General features: G+C 41.5%; 1 protein-coding gene across 8 annotated transcripts in view; it reads left to right on the top strand.

The window, feature by feature from the left end:
* The window catches only part of LOC132831506 (activating transcription factor 7-interacting protein 1-like), a 184,062-nt gene that overhangs the window by 38,992 nt on the left and 130,037 nt on the right, over positions 1-15,033 (top strand). For 2 of the 8 annotated variants that reach the window (XM_060849690.1, XM_060849689.1), the window contains exons 2-3: positions 698-746; positions 9,628-9,757. The exons of 4 other annotated variants lie outside the window; for them this stretch is intronic. The gene's annotated coding sequence lies outside the window, so the exon portion shown is untranslated. The remainder of the gene's footprint in view (positions 1-697; positions 747-9,627; positions 9,758-15,033) is intronic. 2 more of the 8 variants (XM_060849692.1, XM_060849688.1) reach the window with 1 other exon arrangement.

The following is a 15,033-nucleotide window of genomic DNA, read 5'->3' as shown; positions in this document are numbered from 1 at the left end:
TTCAACCACTAAAACTCCATCACCAAACTATCATAGAGCCGCTCAGAGCGGTTCAGCATACCTTGGAGATCAGAACTGCCAGATTCCAATACTGAAAAATCACCACATGATTCCTTCTGAATATAATGTACAAGATCTGCTTTCAAAATTGCCTAAGTTTTTTTAGGTTTAATAATATAGGTTGTTTTTTCAAGTCCCAACTGTTCATTGTTACTGCAATTCTATTAGGTCCTGCACAAATTTTGCTGGTTTACCATAGATTGATTGGTATATTAAAGTACTGTCTCACATTACACCAAAACAGACACTTTCTAATGGGAATTATTCAATGAAACTCAACAGTACAGTGGTGGTTGTGAAGGACATTCTCCAGGTTTCAAAGTTCCTTTTGATAATTATAAAACTCTTTTAAAATGGACCAAAATATTGTTTTTTTTTTAAAAGTTACACACACACACACACACACACTTTTTTTTGCCCAGTGTACACCAAGATTTGAAATACTGGCTTATTCTAGACAGTTAATTTATTCTAAGACCACTTTTATTTGGGCACAATGCTTGATGCAGTCAAATGCTACCCTTTTTTCATGCTGTCTAACTGAAAGGTGTCTTAAATTTTGTTTTCTGCTTAATAATGCATATTAGATACTTCTCCCTCAGGGCGTAACAGGATTTTGTTTTCTTTCCCCCCCTAGGAGAGACCAAAGTGAAAAGCTGAATGGTCTGCTTGAAATAAACTGAAAGGTATGATTGTTTTGAGTTTTGTTAATAAATTGGCAGTTCCACTTCTACTGTCTTTGAAATTAAATCAAGAGCACATCTGAAGCGGGTGTTGGGCTCAACAGCTTCTGCCGGTTTCCATGGCACCACCCAGTTTCTCATTTCTTTATATTTCTGAACTTAGACACTCCTGTACTTGGATCTTTTTGACTCTTCACAACACCTATTTGCCTTCAGTTTCTAGCATCGATCATTGGCTAGTATTTCGAGTTGGAATCAAGAAGCTTTCTTGCTCTTCATACTCTTGAGGCACAAATAACATCAAAGCAGCACTTTGTTCTCCTTTTGATTTGGACTACACTGTCACACACTTAGTTCTCAAACAGAGCAATGGTTTTTTTAAAACATAGTTGCCATAATCCCACCAGACCATTCAGGCTGCTCTCGCAGATGACTGGTGTTTTAACTTGTGGGTCACCACTCCTCTAGCGAGGGGGAAGAGATTGAGGAAGGTGGTCCTTCATGATAGCTTGGCCAGTGTGGCAATTGAACCTATGCTGTTGTCATCCTGTTGCAAACTGGTTGTCAAGCCAGCTGAGCTAACCAACTCCCATGTAGTTAATAGGCATGCGAGAGCAATCCTAGCTTACAAAGTAAGGCTTCAAATTAGAGTTTCCATTACAATATTTTGAACACTACTTCAATGGTCTTTTTTTTTTTGGATTGAAGTTAATGTCCATGATTTTATAATCAATATTTTGAAATAGCAGGATTACCAAATATACCTGAATATAATTATTGCCAGTTTGTATTTTTGTCTTTAGCAATTTTGAATTTGTCAAATCCTGACATGACTTCAAGCATAATCTGCAGTAAAGTCTGATTTCACCTTTTATAGCATTAACTCATTTTAGAAGGGATGTGGGAGAATTTTTCTTTATGCAATATCAACTGGTAAAATTCTAGAATATTCCTGACCTAACCGTGTTGCCCACAAGCTAAAGTCACCTCTTCACCTTAATATATCTATTTGTAAAAATCAAGGTGGTATGACATAAGAGCTTGACATGTATCTATCTATTTGTACAGATCAATGGTTCAGTTCATTCTGGAGTAAAATGCTGTTCTAATCACAACACTCACAGCATAAACCTTTAATATTTGAACACCAAAGAAAACCAAAATTATTAGGTCAAGCTACCTGCATTAAATCAAATGTTGTAGAGAGCAATCCTGCTCCACTGGAGGGAGGGGAAAGGTTGGAAATTAAGATTTCTTTACTAAATCTGGTTCTACCTAATGAGAAAAAAATTAAGTCCCATGTCATGATGCTGAAAAAATTCTAAATTTTAGCAATGAAGTAAGCCTAACTTTGAGCTTAGAATGTACTTAAGATCATGATCATGTGATTCACAAACAGGCATTTTGATAATAATTTGAAATATTCTAATGCATATTAAAGGAAAGTTTCAGGTGATAATATTGATAACTTGAGGGCATGGGCCAGCTTTCTCTTTTGCAGGATTTTAGCATTTCATACTGAACTAGTAATGAATAATTAAAATTGCTTTCCAATTAAAACATAACTGCAGTCATCTTACCATAAACTTTGACAATGCTTACGTGCAGAGTTTTTGCAGAGGTGGGGTGGTGTGTCAGGTGGCAGAAACTGCTATATTAAGTGAACTTGGAAGACTTTCCCTGTACCACTACATGCTTTGTTATTCTTTAACATGGTCAAAAATTAAGTGACAGCAGCTTCTAGTCCAACAGGTTTATTTGAAATTGCAAGCTTTCAGAGCTCATCTCCTTCCTCGGGCGCAGTATTTGGAAGGAGCTGAGCTCCAAAAGTTTGCAATTTCAAATAGACCTATTGGACTATAACCCGGTGTCTTGATTTTTTTTTGACCTTGTCCACCCCAATCCAACCCAGCATCTGCACATGCACACTTCTTTTGTAAAGATTTTTTGCATTCAAATCTTTTGTGCATATACGTACCACCATCCTTAATGAGTTCTGGGTGTTGTCATAATTAAATATTTCTGAAGTGGGAAAACTAAGCAAGTCTCTCATTTAATCACTGATTTATTCTGGTGTTGGATGATTTTAGCTAATGGACAGATGTATTTGGTGTTCACCCCTGAAACATGAAGGAAAGGATGTTGTTTCTATTATCTGTGAACACTAATATTTTGCAATGAATGACAACAAAAATCTAATTCATGCTGTCTCACTTAGCTCAGCTGAGTTGACTGGAATTGCTGGCTTCCTAGTCTGATTCCTGCTCTTAAGATCACAGTGGCCTACCTTCTCATAACTCTCCCCTTACCTGAGGTATGGTGAGCCTACAGGTTAAACTTACCACCAGTTGTCTCTCCAATGGAAGTAGGGAATGGTTCTCAGGGGACTATGGTGACTTTACCTTTTATAGGTTTAAATGAGTAGATACGAACAACTGAATTTGTAGAAGTGGAAATAGGAGTGAGAATTGCACTTGGATGCCTTGTTATTTTGCTTGTGAAACTGGCAACTCGATTACCTCATCCAAAGCAATCTCCCAAGCACTTATCAGTGAAGGAATAAGGCCATGAGAACACAACAGCTTTCAAGTTCCTTTTCAAGACTTTGATTTGCTGTTGCTTGCTGGTCCGAGTCAATATCCTGGAATTCTCTAACTTTATGGGAACACTTGCACTAGAGATTGTAACATTTCAAGAAGAGGACCAAATAGCAATGTCTCTGTGCTTAGCAGTGAGATTTCATGCAGTATTGCACCATCTCCCTGATTCCACAATGAATCTTGAGTTTTGCCCTCGCCATTTTATTCTGTATACAGACACTTGAAGCTTTCTGTTCTGGTTTGAATAGAATTTTAAATTTTAGAGCGGGTCAAAGCACTCTGGTGTAGGAGTGGAGAGGAAACACATTTAAAGGCTTGTTCTTTTTTTAATTCTCTCGTGGGATGTTGGCCCCTCTGGCTGGCGAGCATGTATTGCTATATCCCTGTCTGCTCTTGAACTGATTTGGCTTGCTAGGCCATTTCAGAGGGCGGTTGGGAGTCGACCACATTGCTGTGGGTCTGGAGTCACGTGTAGATCAGAGAAAGTGAGGATGGCAGATTTCTGACCCTGAAGGACAAGTGTGAATCAGTAGTTTTTCCAACAATTGACAGTGGATTCGTGGTCACTATTAGATTGTTCATTTCAAATTGTGCCATTTGCTACGGTGGGATTTGCACCCAGGTCCCCAGAATGCTAGTTGAATTTCTGGATTAATAGTCTAGTGATAACATTAGGCCATTGCCTCCACTTCAAAGTTGTCACCTTGAGCTGCTGCACTCTGCTGAAGGTAGAATGTTAAAGCCAATAGGAGGTGTTCTAGGATTTTATCCTAACAACACTAAGATTGGCGATGCACATCGAAGGTAGGGTGGTGAATGGCTTTGAGGAGAGTTTGCACGTGGTGCTCCAACATTTGCTGCCCTTTTTTCTTCTTGGAAGATGAGTTTATTTTAAACAATCTAAGAATCTCTGAATTTCTGCAGTGCATCTTGTTGGTGCAAACTGCTTCTGAGCATTGGTGGAGGGAATGCATTTTGTCCTGGATGGTGTTAAAATGATTAAGTGATGTTGGTGTTGCATTTGTCCAGGCATGTGGTGGAGTATTCCATCATACCCTGACTTGTGCCTTGTTTAGACGATGGACAAGGTTTTGGGAGTTGAGTTACTTGTAGTATTTCTTGGCTTTGACTGTTTCCTTGTGACCACTGTATTTATGATTAGTCTGGTTCAGTTTCTGATCAGTGGTAGCCCCAGAATATTGCATTAAATATAATATCTTTAATTTGAAAATAGGAAGCAACTATCTATGGGAACTTGAGTGAACTACTTTAGATTCTGACCTTACCAATGAGTGTCTTCTTTACAGATAAGTGTCAAATCACCTTTTTTTTAAAAACAAAGCAAAGCTGCAGATGTTGGCGATCTGAAGCAAAACATAAATTGTTGGAAAAACTTGGCAGGTCTGGCAGCAGCTGTGGGAAGAATAAGTTTTCATTTTAAGTTTGGTGACTTCTTTAAGAACTGTTCTGATGAAAAATCACCGAACTTTGTGTTAATTTGGCTTTCTTCCCACAGATGCTGCCAGATTGGAGTTAAATCCCCTTTTAATCTCGGAGAATCACTTTGCTTCAGGGATTTGTGTTTGCGAGATAAACCTTGGAACAAGCTGTAGAGATGTTGGATATACTGAAGTTTTTTCCAGTGAGACCATTAATGATTTGGACAGCGCATCATTGGGTGGCACAGTGGTTAGTTAGCACTGCTGCCTCATAGCGCCAGAGACCCGGGTTCGATTCCAGCTTCAGGTGACTATGTGGAGTTTGCACATTCTCCCCGTGTCTGTGTGGTTTTCCTCCGGGTGCTCTGGTTTCTCCCACAGTCCAAAAATGTGCAGTTTAGGTGAATTGGCCATGCTAAATTGCCCGTGGTGTTAGGTGAAAGGGTAAATGGAAGGGAATGGGTCTGGGTGGGTTGGTCTTTGGCGGGTCAGTGTGGACTTTTTGGGCTAAAGGGCCTGTTTCCACATTAAGTAATCTAATCTAAAAAATGTCGTACTGAGGGCTAATTGCTGTCATCATTTGGAAAATGCATTCTGATAATCAGTCATTGTGTATGTTTCTGCAGTGAAACTTAAATTTAAGAGTCTGTCTAGAACTTCCACGTTACTAAGGAAAGCAGAACAAACGTGTTGACTTTGGGTATTTTAAAATGAGATTTAGTGAGGAAAGTAGTTTGGAAAATGATTTTACAAGTATGGAAAAAGTTAACAATGCAAAATACTTTTTGGCCACTCTAGGACATTTAGAAGGCATTTGTGATCAAATGAACACATGTAGAGTTTTTTAAAAAGTGACAGCTTGAATGAGGGATTTATACACCATTATATAATGGGGTCAGTAAATAGTGATGTTTCTATTGAAATGTGGAAAATATGCTGTTCTCAAAATTTCAACACTATCCATTGAAGTTGTGAAAAAATTACTTGTCTAATGTAAATCTCTAAGTTGCTTTATTAACTACATTTTGATGCAATTGCACTCATACTTTTGAAGTAATACTTATGTACAGTAATTTTATTTTGACTACAGACAATTCAAGTTGCTGCTGTTTTTAGAAATTGAAGCCAATGCCTAGCTCAGATATGATAACATGCAACTCTATCTGGAGCCCACCTCTCCAAGAAACACCATTTTAGCATGCCTGGTTTCGGTCTTACTAACTTGTATAAGTGATTTGCTTTGGAACAAATTTTTGATGTTGTTGTAGTGCTAATACATACATCTTGCTAGCTTCGAGCAAGAATGGGACCTATTAGATTTATGTACCATTAAAGGACTCCTCTTCGGATGTGTGTGGTTTAAATCCTGACAAGGTGTAGTGAATAAATAATTCAGAAAATCACCCAAAGGGCTATTGTTTGTCAATTACTTTTGGAGTATTCTGCTTGTTTACTACTTTAGAAATCTGTCTCTTGAAAGCCCCTTCAACCTTAATTGGGTTTTCTCAAAGGAGGTCCAGGAAAGTCTTTAAACATTCCATTTTGTTTTGAGTGGAATTGAGCTAAAAGGCTTTTGAGGAACATCAATGCTGTAGGAACATATTCAGAAAAGAACCTCGAGGGTTTTGGATACATGGAATGGTGTAACTTGTGATCAAACAATCTTTCTTTTTACTGCTCCTTATTTACTGTCTCTCTGTATGTTAATTTTTGAAGTTTCATTTATCCTAAAACCAAACTAGCATTGGTGTTTTCCTCCTGTTTTTCAGAGAATGAGTCTACTGATGCAAAATTTGGAGGTGTTGGTGTTGGACTGGTATGGATAAAGTCAGAAGTTATACAATAACAGGTTGTAATCCAACAGGTTTATTTGAAACCACAAGCTTTCAGGGTGCTGCTTTGGATAAAGTCTGACTCTTTGATGGAGTAGCATTCCAAATGCTTGTGATTTCAAATAAGCCTGTTGGACTATAATATGCTGTTGCGACTTGACTTTGATGCAAAATTCTGACTTAAAAGGATAATTTAGACACTTGGGTCACAAAAGTAGAGGAAAACCAAAATCAATTCATGTCTGTTTATCAAAGAAGTCTGTGCTATATTAAGTGGGAGCACATGTTTTATCACTAATGAAACAAAAAGCAATGTGAAGAAACTCTCTTGTGTTGCTTGAATTGTTTCACTGACTATGGAAGGAATTGCCTGTGATTTGACTTGCATAGCTAATGCAGACTCGCTTGCTGACCAAATTGACAGGGTTTGAAAATGATGGATTGCTGTACTGCTGGCAGGAGGAGACTGGAATGCATACAAGATGTGAACAAAGGAAAATAAGAAATGTTATTTTTCAATTTAATGTTTTTTTCCTGTAAAATATGGACCTGAAGAGTGTTGCTGAATAAAGATCTTGAAGTGCAGATTTGTGGTTCCTTGAAAGTAGAGTCACTGGTAGATAGGATTGTGAAGATGACATTTGGTGTGCTTGGCTTTTTATTGGTCAGTGCATTGAGTACAGGAGTTGAGAGGTCATGTGCCGTCATTTCCGCCACCTCCAAACGGACCCCACCACCAGGGATATATTTCCCTCCCCTCCACTATCAGCGTTCCGCAAAGACCACTCCCTTCGTGACTCCCTCGTCAGGTCCACACCCCCCCCACCAACCCAACCTCCACTCCCGGCACCTTCCCCTGCAACCGCAGGAAATGTAAAACTTGCGCCCACACCTCCTCCCTCACTTCCCTCCAAGGCCCCAAGGGATCCTTCCATATCCGCCACAAGTTCACCTGTACCTCCACACACACCATCTATTGCATCCGCTGCACCCGATGTGGCCTCCCCTACATTGGGGAGACGGGCCGCTTACTTGCGGAACGCTTCAGAGAACACCTCAGGGACACCCGGACCAACCAACCCAACCACCCCGTGGCTCAACACTTTAACTCCCTCCCACTCCACCGAGGACATGCAGGTCCTTGGACTCCTCCACCGGCAAAACATAACAACACGACGGTTGGAGGAAGAACGCCTCATCTTCCGCCTGGGAACCCTCCAACCACAAGGGATGGACTCCGATTTCTCCAGTTTCCTCTTCCCCTCCCCCCACCTTGTCTCAGTCGGTTCCCTCAACTCAGCACCGCCCTCCTAACCTGCAATCCTCTTCCTGATCTCTCCGCCCCCACCCCACTCCGGCCTATCACCCTCACCTTGACCTCCTTCCACCTATCACATCTCTATTGCCCCTCCTCCCTACCTTTTATCTTAACCTGCCTGCCACCCTCTCCTCATTCCTGATGAAGGGCTTATGCCCGAAACGTCGAATTTCCTATTCCTTGGATGCTGCCTGACCTGCTGTGCTTTAACTAGCAACACATTTTCAACAGGATCTTGTTTAGGCCACTTTTGGAATACTGTGCAATTCTGGTCTCCCTGAAAGATGTTGTCAAACTTGAAAGGGTTCAGGAACGATGTTGCCAGGGTTGGAGGGCTTGAGCTGTAGGGAGAAGTTGAATAGGCTGGGGCTATTTTCCTTGGAATGTCAGAAGCTGAGGGGTGATGACCTACACAAACTTACAAAATCATGAGCATGGACAGGGTAAATAGCCAGGGTCGTTTCTCCAGGCTGAAAATACTAGAGGGCATAGGTTTAGGATGAGAGGGGAAAGACCAAAGGGGCAACTTTTTTATGCAGAGGGTGGTGTGTGTATGGTATGAACTGCCAGAGGAAATGGTGGAGGCAGGTACAATTACAATATTTAATAAGTATTGGGTATATGAATAGAACGGGGTTTAGAGGGATATGGGCCAAATGCTGGCAAATGGGACTAAATTTATTTAGGATATCTGGTCAGCATGGACAAGTTGGACCAAAAGATCGGTTTTTGTACTGTCCACCTCTGACTGTGTGGCGTAATGTAACCCCGTTCCCATATCAGTGGAAGTAAATTCTGAGACACAGTATGGCTATACCTTCTCTTCATTTTTTTCCAAGTCCTGGAGGGAGAGCAATCACCTGTGTACACAAAAAAACTAATTTCTCTATCTTCTCTCGAACAACAGATTCTTAAGGAATTATATAGCCACTTACAGGTTGCATCCAAATAAGGCAACATCTATATTGATTGGGTGACTGTTCCAATCAGCGAGCATCAGCAGTAAAGATTAAGTCATCTGGCATGACACAACAGATGTTCCTCACCTCATTAACTGGCATTACACAATGGATGTTCTTCACCTCTTTAAACCACTACCCATTCCTCCAGCACCTCATTGTTTATTGCAGGTTCTTATCTGGTCAAAGTCGTGCCAGTTGAGCCTTTGTCAAGCAACCCTAATCTTAAATCCTCCCCTACCTGCTCATATCTTCTTCACTTTTTCACCACTCTTGGTTTTGCTGGCTTGAGTTCCCATCATAGGTACATTTGCTGTGAACCAGCAGCTTATTACATTCAGTAATGCACATGAATGTTTGCCAACATAATTGCTGTTGATGTTTTGACTTGATAGTGGAAAAACACATCTCATCCAAACTGTGATTGGATGCCATCTATTCAGAAGTACTTTCTTTTAATATTAAATTGAAATGTTGAATTGTAAAGATCGATGTCTCAACAAATGAAGAATTTGAAATGCCACATCTTACTGTTTTGTTGGCTTTAAGCTGCTAACCATTCAAGGACTCTAATCCTGAAAGCACTTCTATTGAATTTGTGTTTTGAGCTCCAAATATCTTAAGATTGTTAACTACCTCAGTTTGCTGCTTCTGTTAATTAGAATGGTCAATGGGACAGTCTTCATAGACACCAATTTTCTTGTGCTCTTCAATTTCTGCTTTGCTACATTTACAGATAGATGGATCAAGAAACGATAGCATAGAAACCATCTCATTGAGACATTGAGAAATATGGGAAGAACTACAGACTTTGACTCAATTCTCCTACCTAGTTGAGTGAAGATGTAGAATCCAAATGGGCGGAGGTAAGAAATAAAATGAGAAAGATGACTTGTTGGAGTTGCAGTGTGGTGGAGCAGGAAATAATGAGGGCACTTTTTTTAAAAAAACAGTAATTGTGGTGACTCCAGTCTTGCAGATTCGAGAGTCAGATTGGTTGGGGTAGGCACAAAGGATTTTATGTAGTTGGAACTGTTTCATAGACGCCTCAACATTTCAATATAGTAGCCCAGGCCCTAACTTTGCTAGTTTTTAAGCAGGTGTAAAGTGGATATTCCAGGAGCAATGCGACTAGTCAAACTTCTTAATTTTAATCAAAACAATTTATTTACAAGATTACTGAATCAAACACCCACAACAGAAAACATCATACCAAATAACCTCTCTGAAAACCCAGCAAATCATCCCAATTTAATGATGTCATTCCAAATACTTGCAACAAAAGGTAAAATCAAACACCGGTTCTTACCAGATAGAAGTCAGAAAGAGAGTGTACCAGCCTGGACCAGCTTCTACCACACTACTGCTCAAAACCAAACCAAACTAGATTAAAAGCAGAGCTGGGAGAACTGGCCACACCTCTTCTGTTGTACAAGTTTTTTTTCAAAAATTTGAAAGCCAGATTCCTGAGGCAGTTAGCTACAATCAAACTGGCCCTAAAACCCTTCAACTTAGACTTTGCGGAGTCTATGTCTTGAACAACTTCTCTGGGGGTGGGAGAGGGAGCCAAGGACAACATAACCTTGTTAAAGGAGCAGCTTTGTCACACTTGGATGAGGAAAGTGAACATACTATAGCCAAGTTTGCAGATGACAAATGGGTAGAAAGGCAAGTGATACGGCTAACTAACAGTATGCAGAAGGATATAGATAAGTTAAGGGAGTGGCCAAAAACTTGGCAGATGGGATATAATGTTGGTTAATGAGGTTATATACTATGACAGGCGGAATAGAGATAAACATTTTAATATCCAAAAGACTTTGGAAAGCAACAGCACAGAGGGGTTTGGGAGTCCTTGTCAAAGAAGAGTTTGCATCCAAGTTCAGCAGTTCATTGGGAATGTTGGCCTATTTCAAAGGAAATAAGAGTAGTAAAAATTTGAGAAGTCTTGCTAAAACTATACAGTGCAGTGGCTAGACCATAATTGGAATATAATAATTTTTGGGCATCTTAAGGAAATATGTACTGACATTGGAGGCAATCCAGAGAAGGCTCATTTGTGTTGATCCTAAGTATGGAGGTGTACCAAGTCTTGAGAGATGGAAATGTTTGGGCTTGTACTCATTGGCGTTTTGGAGGCTGAGGTGTGACCTTACTGAAACATGAAGGATTCTTGGGAGACTTAATAGATACAGATGTGTTGATTCTCGCGCTCGCTCTTTTTCCCTCCCCCCACCCCCAAACTATAGAAGTGTTCTAAGACCAGATTCGGATCAGCCATGAAATGTCTAATTTTTCCCTTAGGATGCAAACGGTAGTATTTGATGATGTAACTATAGATCCATTCTCAAAGATCCATCCTACCCTGTCAATGTTTTTACACAACCTCTGCCATTAGGAAGATGATACAGAGGCCTGACCCCCCACACCAGCTAGTTTCATTACAGTTTCTACCTTACTGTTGTTAGAATAATGAATGGACTCTCAAATTCTTAACATTCGTCTGTACCCGTGTTTTTTGTTTTTGCCGCTGTTTACTTATTATTTACTATCTATGCTACTTAACTATGTGATATGCCTGTATTGCTCGCAAGACAAAGTTTTTCACTGCCTCAGTACCCGTCACAATAACTACAATTAGTTCCATTCTATAGACAGTAATTTTGCATGTACTCCACAAGGGTTACAGTATGATCTTTGACAGTTTGTCCCTGGTGGATCTCCATTCTTTCCTGCCGCCAGTAAACAATTTGTGAAGTGCGTATGTAAACGTAACTAAAATGTTTGTGGCATAAATCCTAAATACAAACAGGCTATTCAGCCCAATCACTTCGCAGCATCGTTGTTTTCACCCTGACCCTCCCCACCCATTTCTGTTACACAAATATCCCTTTTTTTTTGTGTCATTTGCTTGTTTAGCTTTCACTTAAATGCATTGATATAATGTATTAACTCAGAGCAAATAAATGAGTTCACTGTTCTTGCCACTATAAATATTGGCTAAAAGGAAGACTGCAGCAGCCTGCAAATTAAGCTCCAAGTCTTTAAGACAACTGATGGACAGCACTAGTTGAGCAGTTACAAGTATGTGCACAAGGAGGAGAGGCATACCTTTACAAAGCTTGTAGTGTTTGGACTTTCCAATCAGATGCAGATGACTAAAATCTTTAATGCAGCCGTGTTCTTGTGTTCCACATCTTGAATTGATTGCCAGAACACTGTAATTGGTGACTTAATAGGTTGTGTAGGCATGAAGATCCATGACAAAGATCTCCGAGCAAAATGAAGTCTCAGCTGGCTGAGCTAAGAACCAATGGTGTAATGCAATTTAGATTCCCTACAGTATGGAAACAAGCCCTTCGGCCCAACAAGTCCACACCAACCTTCTGAAGAGTAACCTATCCAGACCCATTTCCCTCTGTCTAATGCACCTAACATTATGGGCAATTTAGCATGGCCAATTCACCTGCTCTGCACATCTTTGGACTGTGGGAGGAAACCAGAGCACGCTGAAGAAACCCACGCAGGCACTGGAAGAATGTGCAAACTCCACACAGATAATTGCCCAAGGCTGGAATCGAACCTGGGTCCCTAGTGCTAATCACTGAGCCACCTTGCCGCCCCAAATTTAAAAACCACTTATTCCCAAGAATAGGTGGAATTATAACCAAGATGTAACAACTGGCAGGGAATTCAATTATTAGGCTCCGATTTGTGCACAGCATGCTGGAACAAAGGAATAGCACCTTTCGGCCTGAGATAGTGACCGTGTCTCCCTTTTTAGAAGAGCAAGGAAGAGGGGTCTGACTGTTGAAACTATAGAGGCATCACCTTGATCTTTTATTGTAGGTTAAATCTTGGCCAGAACTAAAAGCCATTTTTCAGACCTGACTTAAGAGACCCCACTGGATTAGTGGTGCTGGAAGAGCACAGCAGTTCAGGCAGCATCCAAAGTGCAGCAAAATCGACGTTTCGGGCAAAAGCCCTTCATCAGAAATAAAGGCAGTGAGTCTGAAGCATAGAGAGATAAGCTAGAGGAGGGTGGGGGTGGGGAGAAAGTAGCGTAGAGTACAATAGGTGAGTGTGGGAGGGGATGAAAGTGATAGTGATAGGTTAGGGAGGAGAGGGTGGAGTGGCTAGGTGGAAAAGGAGCTAGGCAGACAGGACAAGCCCGGACAAGTCATGGGGACAGTGCTGAGCTGGAAGTTTGAAACTAGGGTGAGGTGGGGGAAGGGGAAATTGATGCCCTGGGGTTGAAATGTTCCAAGGCGGAAGATGAGTTGTTCTTCCTCCAGGCATCTGGTGGTGAGGGAACGGCGGTGAAGGAGGCCCAGGACCTCCATGTCCTTGGCAGAGTGGGAGGGGGAGTTGAAATGTTGGGCCACGGGACGGTGTGGTTGATTGGTGTGGGTGTCCCGGAGGTGTTCCCTAAAGCGCTCTGCTAGGAGGCGCCCAGTCTCCCCAATGTAGAGAAGACCGCATCAGGAGCATCGGATACAATAAATGATATTAGTGGATGTGCAGGTAAAACTTTGGACGTGGAAGGTTCCTTTAGGGCCTTGGATAGAGGTGAGGGAGGAGGCATGGGCGCAGGTTTTACAGTTCCTGCGGTGGCAGGGGAAAGTGCCAGGATGGGAGGGTGGGTTGGAGGGTGGTGTGGACCTGACCAGGTAGTCACAGATGGAACGGTCTTTGCAATCTCCCAGCCTGGCACTTTCCCCTGCCACCGCAGGAACTGTAAAACCTTCGCGCACACCGCCTCCCTCACCTCTATCCAAGGCCCTAAAGGAGCCTTCCACATCCATCAAAGTTTTACCTGCACATCCACTAATATCATTTATTGTATCCGTTGCTCCCGATGCGGTCTCCTCTACATTGGGGAGACTGGGTGCCTCCTAGCAGAGCGCTTTAGGGAACATCTCTGGGACACCCACACCAATCAACCACACCGCCCTGTGGCCCAACATTTCAACTCCCCCTCCCACTCTGCCGAGGACATGGAGGTCCTGGGCCTCCTTCACCGCCGTTCCTTCACCACCAGATGCCTGGAGGAAGAACACCTCATGTTCCGCCTTGGAACATTTTCAACCCCAGGGCATCAATGTGGACTTCAACAGTTTCCTCATTTCCCCTTTCCCCCACCTCACCCTAGTTCCAAACTTCCAGCTCAGCACTGTCCCCATGGCTTGTCTGGATTTGTCCTACCTGCCTATCTCCTTTTCCACCTATCCACTCCACCCTCTCCTCCCTAACCTATCACTATCACTTTCATCCCCTCCCACACTCACCTATTGTACTCTACGCTACTTTCTCCCCACCCCCACCCTCCTCTAGCTTATCTCTCCTCACTTCAGGCTCACTGCCTTTATTCCTGATAAAGGGCTTTTGCCCGAAACGTCGATTTCGCTGCACTTTGGATGCTGCCTGAACTGCTGTACTCTTCCAGCACCACTAATCCAGAATCTGGTTTCCAGCATCTGCAGTCATTGTTTTTACCTTTTAGAGACCCCACTGTCTGTACAACAGTATTAACCCAGCAGAACATTGGGAACAGTTCAGTTCTATTTTGCAAGAAACAGTTGCACAATTGATTTGATTTCAGCAAGATGAAACCAAGTTAGTGCCACTTTATTTGCATTAACACAATCACTGCTAATTAGAGAGAACTGATCTCTACGTTGCAATGACAATTACTTTAAACCATAATATGTTAACTCATGATGTGGCATACATTTAACTCCTACCATATAAGTCAACAAATCAGCCTAACAATGTGGAGATGAGAGCATGACTGGAGCAGTGGGGACATATCTAAAAATGAAGTGCCAAGAAACAAATGACAGCACAGGATGACTGAAAACAGCAGATGATAGACTTAAATGAATTTCACAACCAACGAATCAGACTAAAAGAATTGTAGTACAGGTGCTTTGGCTATAATGTATGTTTTTTTTCAATGTGAATTGGCCATAATGTGATTGAAGAATTTAGATGATTATTTGTAAAACACAAACTTTCCTTACCTTTGATAACTGGCCCCATTAGTTTATATGGTGCTGTTATAATGCGATTTTCTTATAATGCGGGGTCATGTGGGACCAGGACTATCTTGTTATATCAGAACCAACTGTGCTGTTGCATC

This window comes from Hemiscyllium ocellatum, chromosome 33, assembly GCF_020745735.1.
Source record: "Hemiscyllium ocellatum isolate sHemOce1 chromosome 33, sHemOce1.pat.X.cur, whole genome shotgun sequence".
Lineage (NCBI taxonomy): Eukaryota > Metazoa > Chordata > Chondrichthyes > Orectolobiformes > Hemiscylliidae > Hemiscyllium > Hemiscyllium ocellatum.
This window is presented reverse-complemented; position numbering and strand designations above follow the sequence as displayed.